Source organism: Eumetopias jubatus, unplaced genomic scaffold (assembly GCF_037043125.1).
Source record: "Eumetopias jubatus isolate StellerSeaLion01/CBP00866 unplaced genomic scaffold, mEumJub1_p1.0 scaffold_4, whole genome shotgun sequence".
Lineage (NCBI taxonomy): Eukaryota > Metazoa > Chordata > Mammalia > Carnivora > Otariidae > Eumetopias > Eumetopias jubatus.
This window is the reverse complement of record NW_028274810.1, coordinates 47,239,992-47,253,874: the sequence shown is the minus strand read 5'-3', so window position 1 is coordinate 47,253,874 and position 13,883 is coordinate 47,239,992. Positions and strand designations below refer to the sequence as shown.

General features: G+C 36.2%; 1 pseudogene; it reads left to right on the top strand.

The window, feature by feature from the left end:
- Positions 1–5,411: 5,411 nt before the first annotated feature.
- The window catches only part of LOC114208388 (acyloxyacyl hydrolase pseudogene), a 35,826-nt pseudogene continuing 27,354 nt past the window's right edge, over positions 5,412–13,883 (top strand).

Below are 13,883 nucleotides of genomic sequence, written 5' to 3'. Positions count from 1 at the left end.
AGGCAAAAATGAACTATTGGGACTTCATCAAGATAAAAAGCTTTTGCCCAGCAAAAGAAACAGTCCACAAAACCAAAAGACAACCGACAGAATGGGGAAAATATTTGCAATGACATATCAGATAAAGGGCTAAGATCCAAAATCTATAAAGAACTTATCAAACTCAACACCCAAAGAACAAATAATCCAATCAAGAAATGGGCAGAATACATGAACAGACAATTTTCCAAAGAAGACATCCAAATGGCCAACAACACATGAAAAAGTGCTCAACATTGCTCGGCATCAGGGAAATCCAAATCAAAACCTCAATGAGATACCACCTCACACCCGTCAGAATGGCTAAAATTAACAAGTCAGAGAACGACAGATGTTGGCGGGGATGTGGAGAAAGGGGAACCCTCCTACACTGTTGGTGGGAATGCAAGCTGGTGCAACCCCTCTGGAAAACAGTATGGAGGTTCCTCAAACAGTTGAAAATAGAGCTACCATACGATCCAGCATTTGCACTACTGGGTATTTACCACAAAGATACAAATGTAGGGATCCGAACGGTACGTGCACCCCCATGTTTATAGCAGCAATGTCCACAATAGCCAAACTGTGGAAAGAGCCAAGATGTCCATCGACAGATGAATGGATAAAGAAGAAGTGGTATATATACACAATGGAATATTATGCAGCCATAAAAAGGAATGAGATCTTGCCATTTGCAACGATGTGGATGGAACTGGAGGGTGTTATGCTGAGTGAAATAAGTCAATCAGAGAAAGACATGTATCCTATGACCTCACTTATATGAGGAATTCTTAATCTCAGGAAACAAACTGAGTGTTGCTGGAGTGGTGGGGGGTGGGAGGGATAGGGTGCCTGGGTGATAGACATTGGGGAGGGTATGTGCTATGGTGAGCACTGTGAATTGTGCAAGACTGTTGAATCACAGATCTGTTCTTCTGAAACAAATAATCTATCATATGTTAAGGAAAAAGAAAAAGAAGAAATAGCAGGAGGGGAAGAATTAAGGGGAGTAAGTCAGAGGGGGAGATGAACCATGACAGACGATGGACTCTGAAAAACAAACTGAGGGTTCTAGAGGGGAGGAGGGTAGGGGGATGGGTTAGCCTGGTGATGGGTATTAAAGAAGGCATGTTCTGCGTGGACCACTGGGTGTTATGCACAAACAATGAATCATGGAACACTACATCAAAAACTAATGATGTAATATATGGTGATTAACAGAACAATAAATAAATTAAAGAAAAAGCACAATAACATCCATAACAAGCGGTATTGTGATGATGAAATGTTACGGTGTTAATAGTCAAGCTCTTATTCAGTACCTGGCCTGCTGAAATCAATGGATGCTTTTTTTTTTCCTCTAAGAGTTCTTAAAGATTTGGACACTAAATTGAGAGCATATAAAAAAAAGGAGTGCAAATAAAAATATTTTATAGTATCCATATAAAATCATATACTTTAATAAAGAAACTGAAAATACCCACAAATAAAAGTAGGGAGAAATGAACTATAATTCCTTATATAGAACAAATACTTGTTAATAATTTAATATATCTTCTTTTTTATTTAGTTCCAAAGAGCAGATTTTAGAAAATAAAGTATATACAATTTTGTATTCTTAAGAAGATCATTTTAACAGTGGTTTTGGTGAGTTTATTTGTAAGAAAGAAAATATATTAGTATCACAATTAGAAAGCTTTGCTGTTTAATTTTTGTTAAATCCACCAGTTAGGAACACAAATGAGACTTTCGTAGGCTTTTCTTTAGCCCAACCATCTGGACACTTGCTGTATTTTGATTAAAAGCAAAAAACCCATTTTACAAAAACCTATAATACAGTTAAATTTCAGACCTCTCTAGAGAGAAAATCAGAGATAAAATAATACATACAAAGTCTGAAAAAAATTGTTGCATCAAAAAAAATCCATTAATTATAGTAATTATCTATGATTAGAACTTTTAAAACATCTGCAGTGAAAAAAGTGGCTATGCTTAAACATGCTTATTTCATTTTTTAATCACTTAAATGTAACTATTGTGAAGGAATTAGTTGGAAGTCATTAAGAAAGTAACTTTCAAAAAACCAATTCTGGCATATGACAGAGACAAAATTGAAGGAAAATGTGCTCAAACATTATGAACCAATCATTACATATAAATTAGTATAAGAATGAAGAAATTCCAATTGACAATTGACTTCAATTATATGTCTTTATTTAGGAATTAAGATCACTAATTCCATTAACTAATTAAATATGCAATACTGCAATTGCAATGAATGCTGATTCAGTGAAGAGAAAGACCTTTTATTGATTTAACAAGCATTTTTTCAGGTATCTACCATTAGCATGGCCATGTGTTTGTCATCATAGGTACAGAGAAAATGTGGCAGTGTTTCCAATTCTAATGACCCATTTGAATCATGATGTGTCTAGAATTAGAAATCCTGGGGTGCCTGGGTGGCTCAATCAGTTAAGTGTCTGACTCTTGATTTTGGCTCAGATCATGATCTCAGGGTCGTGAGAGTGAATCCCACATCCGGCTCTACGCTAGGAGTAGAGCCTGCTTAAGATTCACTCTCTCCCTCTCCCTCTGCTCCTCCCCAAACCTCTCTCTCTTTCTCTCTCCTACTCTCTAAAAAGAAAAAAAAGAAAAAGAAATTCTTTCAAAACTGGAAGTATACATTATTGAAAACATCTTTTTTTATTGAAAACATCTTAAGAAATAGGTGTCACATAAAATGTACTTTTTGTGAAAATATAAAATGATAATTAAAAACTTGAAAAATTTTGAAATATAGTAGTAAATTAAAAGAACAAAACAGTATATATAATCTCTATTTGTAAAATAAGGAATATTAAATTATATATATAGGTGGAAGTACTGCAGATAATCTTTGTGCTTTATGGATTTCCAAAATTTCAGCAATGGACACGTGTTTATTTTATCATCTACAGCAGTTATATCTAACAGGAAATAGTCAGGGCACCTTGCTGGCTCAGTTGGAAGAGTGTATGACTCTTGATCTCAGGGTTATAAGTTTGAGCCCCATGAGGGGTGTACAGATTACTTAAATAAAACTGTAAAAATAAATAAATAAAAGGAAAAAGACATGTGTGTCTTATATCCCATTTCCTCATACTTATCATGTTGAATACAGTAATTAATGTTGATATATGAGTGCAGTTAAGGCAGCAAGACTCAAATGAGATGACCTGGGTTTTGGTCTGAGTCCATTCATCAGCTCTTTGATCCTGAGCATAAGGTTTGGGGTCTAATTTACTTTACTTGTCTTTGATGGATTTGGACTGGGTGAGCTCTATAATCTTTTCCATCTCTGAGAAAATAATTATTAAAGTAGCTAGGAGTCATATAGTGCCGGGTTCCTTTTAAAGTGCGTATGTATACTTTATACAGATTTACTTAATCTTGATGATATCTATACATCAGAGTCACCAATATTTTCCCCATTTTAGAGATAATGGAAATTCAAGCTTAAACATAATGAAGATAAACTTTAGAATTAGGTAGTCTGGCTTTGGAATCTATAATCTTAACTCCTATCTCATAATGCTTAAATTTTTAATATCTCTTCTTCACTAGTATATTGATTAAAATACTTATATTTCCAATAATAATTGTGTTAGGGTTTGCCAGAGAAACAGAATACATATGTGTCTGTCTGTCTGTCTATCTATCTATCTATCTATTGAGAGAGAGAGATTGGTTGATGGATTTTAAGGACTTGATCCACAGTTATGGAGGCTGGCAAGTTCAAAATCTGTGGTTCAAGTCTGAAGGATGTCAAGCTGGAGATCCACGAAAGACAAGGTAGCAATTTGAAGTCTGAAGGCTGTCTGCTGGTACGATTTCCTCTTGCTTAGGGGAAGTCAGTCTTTTGTTTTCTTCAGGCCTTCAACTGATACAGTGAGGCCCACCTGCACTATGAAGAGTAATTTGTTTTATTCAAAGTCCACTGATTTAAATATCACTCTCATCCAAAAACAACCTCACGGAATCATCCAGGATAATGTTTTACTACATATCTGGGGACCATGGCCCAGCCAAAGTGAGATATGAAATTAACCATCCCAATGACCAAGCACAAGTTACTTAAGATTACTGTGGTCCCTGATATTTAGATATCACTGTAGAGATATACTGGTCCCCTTAAACAGGAGTTACATATCACTTTTTCAACCTCTAGGACTTATTACAATAACTTCATATGCCCTCTTGCTTATATAAACAAACAAAATGGGTTTAGGTCCAGGTATACTTCAATTTACTAATAGACTTATTCCTAAAGATCTGTGCATACATTGAATTCTATCACATAATTCCCCATGTAATGTCAGACATGTTTCTCTGTATTTCACATTGATTTCCAATTGGATGTGGCTCTTAGACTTTCAATCTTAAGTTTTTAACCCTTTATATTTCCATTTATTTATACTAAATAGAGAATAAATCTCTGAATAAACAATTAGGAATACTAAAGCCCTGGGTGTCTGGGTGGCTCAGTGGGTTAAACACCAAATCTTGGTTTTGGCTCAGGTCATGATCTCAGGGTTGTGAGACTGAGCCCTGTGTCAAGCTCCACACTAGGTGGGAGATTCTCTCTCTCCCTCTCCCTGTACCCCTCTGCCCCTCTCCCCGTCTTGTGCGCTCTCTCTTTCTCAAGAAAAAAAAAAAATACTAAAGCCTCTCACCAATTTCACTGAGATCTGCAACAGTGATTTGCTTTGGTAAATGGAAAGATATAAGTAACATAGTCAACCCAGTAATTACTTGTTTAATGGCTGACATGACATGAAGTTTACTTTCATAGATGAAATGAAAGTGAGAATTTTTGTTTTTTAACCTAAGCTTTCATATTTAGTGTTTTAGATTATTCGTGCTCTGATATATGTTTGTCTTGATCGAGTGATTCATTTACTCATTGAGAAAACTACTTATTGAGAGGGTACCATGTGTCAAGGACTGTTCTAGTTGCTGAGAATACCAATAGTAGAAAAAAAATACTCCCTTGGGACACCTGGGTGGCTCAGATGGTTAAACGTCTGCCTTCAGCTCAGGTCATGATCCCAGGGTCCTGGGTTCGAGTCCCGCATCGGGCTCCCTGCTCTGCAGGAAGCCTGCTTCTCCCTCTGCCTGCCGCTCTCCCTGCTTGTGCCTCTCTCTCTCTCTCTCTCTCTCTCTGGCAAATAAATAAAATCTTGAAAAAAAAAAGAAAAATACTCCCTCCTCCCACAAAAATCAGTGCCTTGATAAAGCTTATATATAAGTTAATGTATAGAATATTTTTAACAATTGCTATAGAAAAGTAAAGCAGAAAAGAGACAAGAAAAACAAGGACGACAAGTACAGATATAAAGGAGGGCTCACGGAGAATGCGGCCTTTCCAAGTGGTGGGCTATGTACATAAAGATATCCTGATGCAGAAGTGTTCCCTGCGGTGTCTTAAGAAGGTCCAGTGGGCCCATGAGGCTGTTGAGCTGTATAAGGAAGGGTGGAGGGTAGCAGCAGATGAGATCACAAGGGCAGTGGAGCATTGGGTTTGAGTTTGAGGAGCTAATTGCATCTCATTAGAGGCATTGGTTTTTGCTCTGAGCAATAGGAGAAACAACTGGCAAGTTTTGAACAGAGGATTGATGATAAGTGACTACAATTTTAATAATCTCACTTGGGCCAGAGGGAAATGTGTTAGGAGATTAGGGCAGTAACTCAGGACCAGGCAAAACATGACGGTGCCTCAGACGAGGGTGGGTGAATGGGTGAAGAGAGTAAGCTCATTTGGGACTAGACTTTGGAGATGGAGACTTTGGTGTTTGCTAAGAGAGAGTGAGAAATCAAGAATTGCTACAACCTGTGTCAGTGGAAGCAAAGGGAGAGTGTGAGCAGAATAAGTTCTAGATTTTTCTTTTAACCAACACTTTTAAACACAATGGTAAAGTGAATAAAAATATGTAACTTCTCCTGTCATGCTTCATGCAGCTTGTAGGGACAAGCAATCAAAGTTCCTGAATCAATAATTGTTTTGATTATACCGTTCCAGAGAAACAATGTATAAAAATATATTCCAGGGCAATTTCTCTGTAATCTGTTCCTCCTGTCCCATCAAGTGTGACAGTGTATTATTATATATTGACAGAAAACATCAATATGGATGATGTTAGACAGTGGGAGGAAAGCATTTTGGTGTGCTGGTTTTGTCTTCATAATGACAGCATTGATCTGTGTTGCAGCTTCCCCATTGTCGGCAGCTCACAGTTTGCTCATATCTACATTGGTATGAGTGGTAATATGGTGAATGTCACATGGGATCTGCAATTAATGGGAACAGCTCTGCAGCCTAATGATTTTTGTCAATTGTGCATTAATTATTAATCTGATTTGTCTTGTTTGTTCAGATTTCTGCAAATGTTAGTAAATCAGGGTCTGCTCAAATTTCAGTAGAATCGGCGTTTGATAATCACAACCTTTTTTAGTTTGCTTACTTTCCTCTTGCCTGGTTAAGTAAATTATTCTGGTACTTTTGTGGCCTTGGCATTGCCATTTTCCCCATTTTACAATTATTTATTCAAAATGAATTGTCTGCTTAGTGGTTTTTATATTTTACACTCTTGTTTGTTTGGGGCTTCTAGCATTCTTCTTTAAATAGTAGGCAGCCTTTCATCCTATTTTCAGGTCACCAAATCATGGTAGCAACTGAAGAAGGGACTTTGGAAGTTGAATTCACTCAGTTAATAGTTAAAAACTTAGGCAAGTCACTATAAAGAGTGTCAAGGTCTTTATCTATGTTTTTTAATTAAAAATACTTCACAGTCTTATGAGCATTTAACAGGACAATATATATATAATTCCTTAGTTTCTGCCAATTGATTTGTCATTGTGCCTATTATATTTGGAATGGGAGGCAGACATATTCCCTTTAAATCAAGTTATTTCCCTTCAGAGATGACTAAGGGCATGACTGTCCATTTACACACAGCCTGTTATTAAATTATTAACTGAATTGGTGGAAAATTGGCACAATTCACTAATTGGCATACATATGATTATGTTAGAAATCATTATTGCACTATTCACCTGATGCACTCATCTTCTATAGCTAGAACCTATAAGGACAACTGTACATTAATGTGATCTACATTCTCTGGTTAAAGGCCAAAGAGCCTAATACCCTGTTGGCTTTGGGGCGCTTTGGTTTTTCATTGTATATTAACTGAATTTGAAAACACATAGAAGTCTAGAAGGCTGGGAGGGCCATGTTAATTTCCAACTTAACTGAAGAACAAACTGGGCTTGCAGAGGTTATTCACACAGCCTCGCTTTCTAGTTCATTCGCGTGGATGTGACAAGCAGAAAATTAGACACCTGGCAGCTACAAGGGTTTTGGTTTTTGTTTTTAGATACATGGCCAAGATTACTTTGTGAGTGCCAAATTGTTACCTTAATTTAAAGGCAGAAAACACATTAGATTTTTACCACCTAGAAAATCATGTTATATCCTTGCTTAGAAATATCTTCATCAGCAAAGAGAGGGGAAATTTTATTTTATTTTTTCAAAATTACCTCCCATCCATTTTGTAGGATTTGGACCCTGAGAAATGTTGGGCAATACTACTAAACTGCAGTAATAGGTTCTGGGTTTTGAAATGTTAATTTTATTGCTGGAAGCCTATTAGGACTAAGAGTATAACTGAGTGGTGTGTAGGGACTGATGGTAATAAGTAAAAGTCAAAGGTATGTTTTTGTTCTGTTTTGTTTTTCATTTTGCTTTCAGTGTGGTTTTCTGTGGCTTTTCCATTAGACACAATCCTCAGATTTAACAGAAGGTAGAAAAGAAAGCTGTTATGAAGTAGATCAAAACTCTATACAAGTCAGACCTAACTCTAACATCCACTTGAAAAACATAAAGCATAGTGCGTTTGAGCTAAACAAAATCCAAGAGGCAAACATGACACATATTTTTGCCCCAAGGTAATCAGCCAGAATTTAATGATAGAACATCTGATTATAAAGAAAAAGAAAACTGGTGCTGAAAAACTCTGAGAAATGTGTCTTCCTGCTTTATAACAAAGACATCTCTAAAAAAACAAGCTTAGAGCCAATTTCTGAAAGAAGGTTTTTTTTTTTTTTCCCCCTGTCCTTTTGGTTGTATTTTCAAGTTTGTTTAAGCTGAACAATTGTTAACATGCATTTGGTTAAACAAGGGCAAATATGCTTGGCAAAAGCATTTGGGGCTTTTGAGTGCTTCCTAATTCGTACTATTGTTCCCTGTCCATCTATTTGCCTATGTAATGTTATGCAAAATTTGTCCTCACAGCCCCCTTTCCAGGCCACCCTCCTGTTCCTATTCAACATTCCCATTCCATTATATCTATTGCCACAAAGTTGTTAACTCTGCCACTTTCACTGTCCCTGTGCTTAAGCCAGTAGTATCAATTTAGGGAGTATGTAACAGGTTTGGCTCCTACACAAGTCATTTTCCCAAACTTCCATTTCCTCTCTGAAGTTCTTCCAGTGCAAATCAAATATAGGATTTGGTACTCTTAAAAGTGGCTCTGGGGGGGCGCCTGGGTGGCTCAGTTGGTTGAGCGACTGCCTTCAGCTCGGGTCATGATCCTGGAGTCCCGGGATCGAGTCCCGCATCGGGCTCCCTGCTCGGTGGGGAGTCGACTTCTCCCTCTGGCCCTCTTCCCTCTCGTGCTCTCTCTCTCTCATTCTCTCTCTCTCAAATAAATAAATAAAATCTTAAAAAAAAGTGGCTCTGGGTATCTCTATTTATACAAGTGATAGCTTTCCCGCAGAGCCCCTGTTGGCATCCTTTACATAAAGACTTGTCTTTTGATTTCTTTTCTAAGATTCTACTTGTTATCATGCTAATTATCTCAGGCAACTTTCCAAACTGGAGATCTTCCAGGAATCCAGAAGAGTGGGAAAGAACCTGTTACTTACCTTTTTCCTATTGCCTACATAAAAGCAAATAACCTTATCATGTTATTCAGGATCCTTCCTGCTCTGTCCCAAATCTCACTTTCAAATCTCATTGCTTTCCCCTTCCCCAGGGCACTGTAAAGGTGTTCCCTTCCATATTACTGTATGCTATTGCAAAACTTTGTTTCTTTCCTTAAGCTCTTTCCTCGGTGGGTATTCCTTTTCTACTGTTTCTTACCCAGCACACTTCTACTTATCTTTTAAAAGTTTAACCTTAGTGTTACCTCCATGAGGTCTTTTCCTCCTCTATGAAGTCTTGTACTTACTTTTAAAAATAATTACTACTCTCCCAAAAATGTCATAGCACTTTGAACAGCTCTCAGAGAGGCCTTAGGATCCAGAAGATGGTTGAATCACTCTGAATGAGGTTATTCCAGAATACATTGGCAATGAAGAATGGAGAAATTTGAATCTACTCCCACCCCCAGCATGCAAGACATGGCCCGAGAAAGAGGACAGAATGTACCTTCCCAAAAATGCATGAGTGACTTTATATCTCCAAAAAAGAAGTTGAGGTTCAGAGATTAATAATTTCCAATGCAAAAACAGTCTCCTTTACATGGGTAGTGAAGGAAAATGGATTTTATTATACTCTATGAACATTCTTGTAATATTATGGCTTCTTGTCAGGAACTGGAGAAAATGACTTTGGCAAGAAGATGTACAGATTGTTGACAAGGAAGTTTCCCTGCAGTATTACAAGATATGGAACAGAGGGGATATACTTAAGGAAGAAATGTCTACCTGCATAAGTATATTGTTTTGACTGTGTTTTATTCAGTTCTGAAAATCTTGTTTCACATTAACTAGACAATAAAGGTCAAAGAAGAATCAGAATTATATGGGTGATCTACTCCTTAATGAAAAGATTGCGTGCCACTTTCATTTAATCAGGGGTGGGAGTGGTGCTCTCTTGTCATTTCCTCTGTCCTTCTTAAGAACAGATTTAAGTATTAGATGACTGAGGAAAAACAAAATATGGAACTAGGCAAAAGGGACAAAAAGTAGAGTCACATATAGTTTGTTATACAAGGAGGAAGGTCTGACTTCAGAAATGGGTGGAGAAGTACTCTCTTAATAGGAGTCTTAGGGAAGAAGGAGGTGGCTTTCAGTCACTTGTAATATCTGCTACTCAATATTGGCCATATCTTGGTTGGGTTAGCAGTGAGAAAGGTTAGGGGAACAAAATGGGGCCAAAAAGTCAGCTATGGGCCACTGCTCCCAAAGACAAATTATCATAGAAAGCCTACTCAAACATTAGACTGTCAGGCAGTGCTTAAGTTCTTCAGAATTGGTCATAATTGGTCTTTCTTGTGGAGTAGAACTGAGAGTGCAAATGGGACCAGCTTTTGGAAAATGAGGAAGATGGAGATAGGATAATTGGGATGCAGGAGGCTGAGAGTCACTCCTTCTGTCAACACATATGGAAGAACTGTACAGGACAAATAAATGAGTGGACTAAGAATATCGACGGGCCGATTTAGATTCAACAAATAGTTTTAGGAAAAACTGGTGAGCTTATTTCACCACCTGTCTAAAACATAACAAGAAGGAAGAAAACTAGTATCTAATTCCATAACTACCACCTCTACACTGAAATATACATATATATATTGGTCACAAAAGAATTGAACAAAGAGGAAGAATTCCTTTCCCATGAAAAATGTCTTTCTTCTGGAAAAATTGGTATAGGACCAATAAATGAACTCTCTATGATGATATTGGGTAACTCCTGACACCGAGGAAAGTTTCTGCTATCTTAAATTCCAAGTTAATTTTTCTTTTTTCTAAAGGACTCAAAAATTCCCTCATTTGTTTGTGACCTTAAATGTATGTGAAAGTTTGCTTTTGAAAATCTTATTTATAGTTTGCATGTTCACCTAACCAATGAGCGTTTTAAATGATGGAATCTGTTTTCCTTTGCTTTTTCTACATTCATGGTATTTTCTTTTTCTGCCCAGCTACTCTCTGCAAACTTCTGATATGGCTAAAGTTATCCTATCCACTTATTTTATTAATTTCCCTTTCTATTGTACTGGATTGTGACCTCTAGAGAATAGACTTTATATCTTTTTTTTTCATTTGCATGATCCTAGCATCTATTATAAAACTCCATATTTATTATTTGATAAATGAATCCTTTAATTCATTTTATATAAAGTTCTGGGAAGTAGGATGACCCTTCTTATACAAAATTTGGGGAAGTAGGCTTTTCTACTCATCTGTGTCTGTGTAATACATTATACAACACTTAGCGGCTCAAAGCAACACCATGCTTTTGTGGGTCAGGAATTCACACAGGCACATCACTGAGGCATCATCTGGGTGATTATTATGCTCCAGTTGCTGGTATTCATCTGGTGACTGGGATGGGCTCACCTGGGCTCCCTCTATCTCAGTGCAAGCTCAAGGTCTCTCCAGCAAGTCCGACCTTTTATATGATGGCTGGGGGTTCCCAAGAAACAAGATAAAGGCTGACATGACAGTCTCTATGTCTGTGGAAGCCTGAATAGGAAACTGCTTTTTTTTTTTTTCTTTTTTTTAGAAAGGCAAAATATTTGTTCATCTTATTGCTCAAGCAAATTTGGCATATATTTCTTTGGCCTCAATTACTTTAATTGCTTAAGGTCCTTCAATATGCAAGTTATTCTGAATTTATTTTTTTGCAATGCCTCTATCATTGCCTTTTTTGTTTCCACACTGAGTGCTCTCGGCCCAAAGAAACCTGGTTAGGTCCATAGTAGTCCAATAAGTACATCAATACTTTTCCAAATAGAAGTGAGGAAAACAAGGGTCAAGGCCTCTAGAATCCACCTCCTGTAACCCATTGCTCTCTGTCCATACCACTACCAGATGTTCTTTATTTCAATTCTATATTATTCTTTCATGTCCTTGCTCATAACCCTATCAAGTGGAGTGCTAGTATTTCCCTTTACATTTCTGTTAATTTATTTTATTCTAGTTTAAACATTTTTATAAGTGAAAGAAAATATATTTCAATATGAGGCAGAGTAGTAACAAACTAGTTAAGTATAAACCAAGTTTAAACTTTGTAACTTGGCATACAAGAACTTTGCAAATTTTTTTCCAAATTATCTCACACTCTGTCCCTGAGTAAACAGCCTAATCAGCCCATGTGAAATGCTCTGCATTCCCCCAGATCTCTGCCTTGGCTGATGCCATTCCTTTGACTCCATTGATGGAACCCCAGTTATCTTTTGAGCCCCTGCTCAAACGTCACTATTTTTATGAAATTCTGAATCTCATAATTGAAATTATTCCTTCCTTCTAAGGATTCCTTCCCCTCCCCCCAGGCATTCCTAAACAGCTTTCTCTGTACCTTAATGTGGTTATTATGCTATAACGTTATCATTTTGATATTTATAAAGCAGTTTTCTTTACAAAAATAAAATGTTCCAGGTGAGCAGAAATCGTGTGATTTGCACAGGGTAAAAACTCCATAGAGGTTGGAATTAATAAATGGATGAATGAATCAAGGACTCAATAGTAGGGTAATTTTAATAGTTGTCTCTTAGTTGAAAATACATGAACTATATTGATAAAGCAATTTTTGGAAAAAAAATCTAGGAGAAGGTCCAGTGGAGAATTCAGACATTTTATTAGGTAGAATCACTGCCTATGTTCTCCAAACAAGAGTCTTTTATCAAACACTAATAAAATACTTCTCCTTCTACATTAAAAGTCCAAACATTAAAAAAAGGATGTCAAATCATATTTGGTGTATTCAAGTATATTTGTGCAGTTTTATTGTGCATACAAAAATATCCTTGTATGTAATTATCAGTATTTAAAAGCATTTAATCATTGGTTTAAATCATCAAACTTAATAAATTTAAGAAAATACAGTTTTATTCTGTCTTATACATTTAAATATCTTCAGCATTAACAATGTTTGTATAATTTGCAAATATAATAAAAAATGCACAGATTTTATTAGAGCTGAAGTACAAAATGCTTTGTTTGAATTTTTAAAATATTTTTTGTCTCTAAATTAAGATATGGATAAGATTAGTAAAGCAATGATATTTTATACACTTTGGGAAACATAGGCCTTTAACTCAATAAGAATGTTCTTCCTTCTGTGTATTTTGAACAAATGATACTAAATGCAACTAGAGAATAAGTGGCTCAAAACACCTATATGAATTGTGTTGAAATTTCACAAAAAGCTTAGTTCACATTGATTTTCCAGTGACACTAGTTACTAATTCATGTGTGACTAACTACAGCATATTACTGACTGCCCTAAGAAAGTACTAAATTTAAAGTTTTGCATGACTAGAATAGATATGGATAACTTCAAGATATTATGAAAAGTCTTCTAAAAAGTCTTTAACATTTACAGTAATGTCTCATTTTGCATTAATATAAGCCATTTTCACTCTGTCAATGGTTCAAATGGTTTTAGTCCCACACTGAATGTCTCTTTAGGAAGGTCCCTGGTCTCTCAAAGGCAGTATACATAATGAAAAGGGAGTTTAAATGATTTTTTTCCAGAAGTATGGAACAATTTAGTAGTCTCTAGGAAATGAATATCAGTGGACAGCTTGGTAGTCACATGAAACTTGTTCAAATTCGGTCAACTTATAACTCCCTCTAGTTCCCTCTGTAAAAGATGCTCATATTTGTTTTTAGAATATTTTTTCTTTTTTCCTTTGAAATAGTAAAAATTCTCAATCTTATATTGCCTATTTATAATCTTTTAATCTTTATATTGACTAGTTTGTAAATGTTCCTAATTCATTATTTTATCTAGACTATTGTTAAAGAATCATGTTTGGGGGATGTTTAAGGAATAAAAATAAGAACATTCATGATACCACTGATACTAATACCAAAAA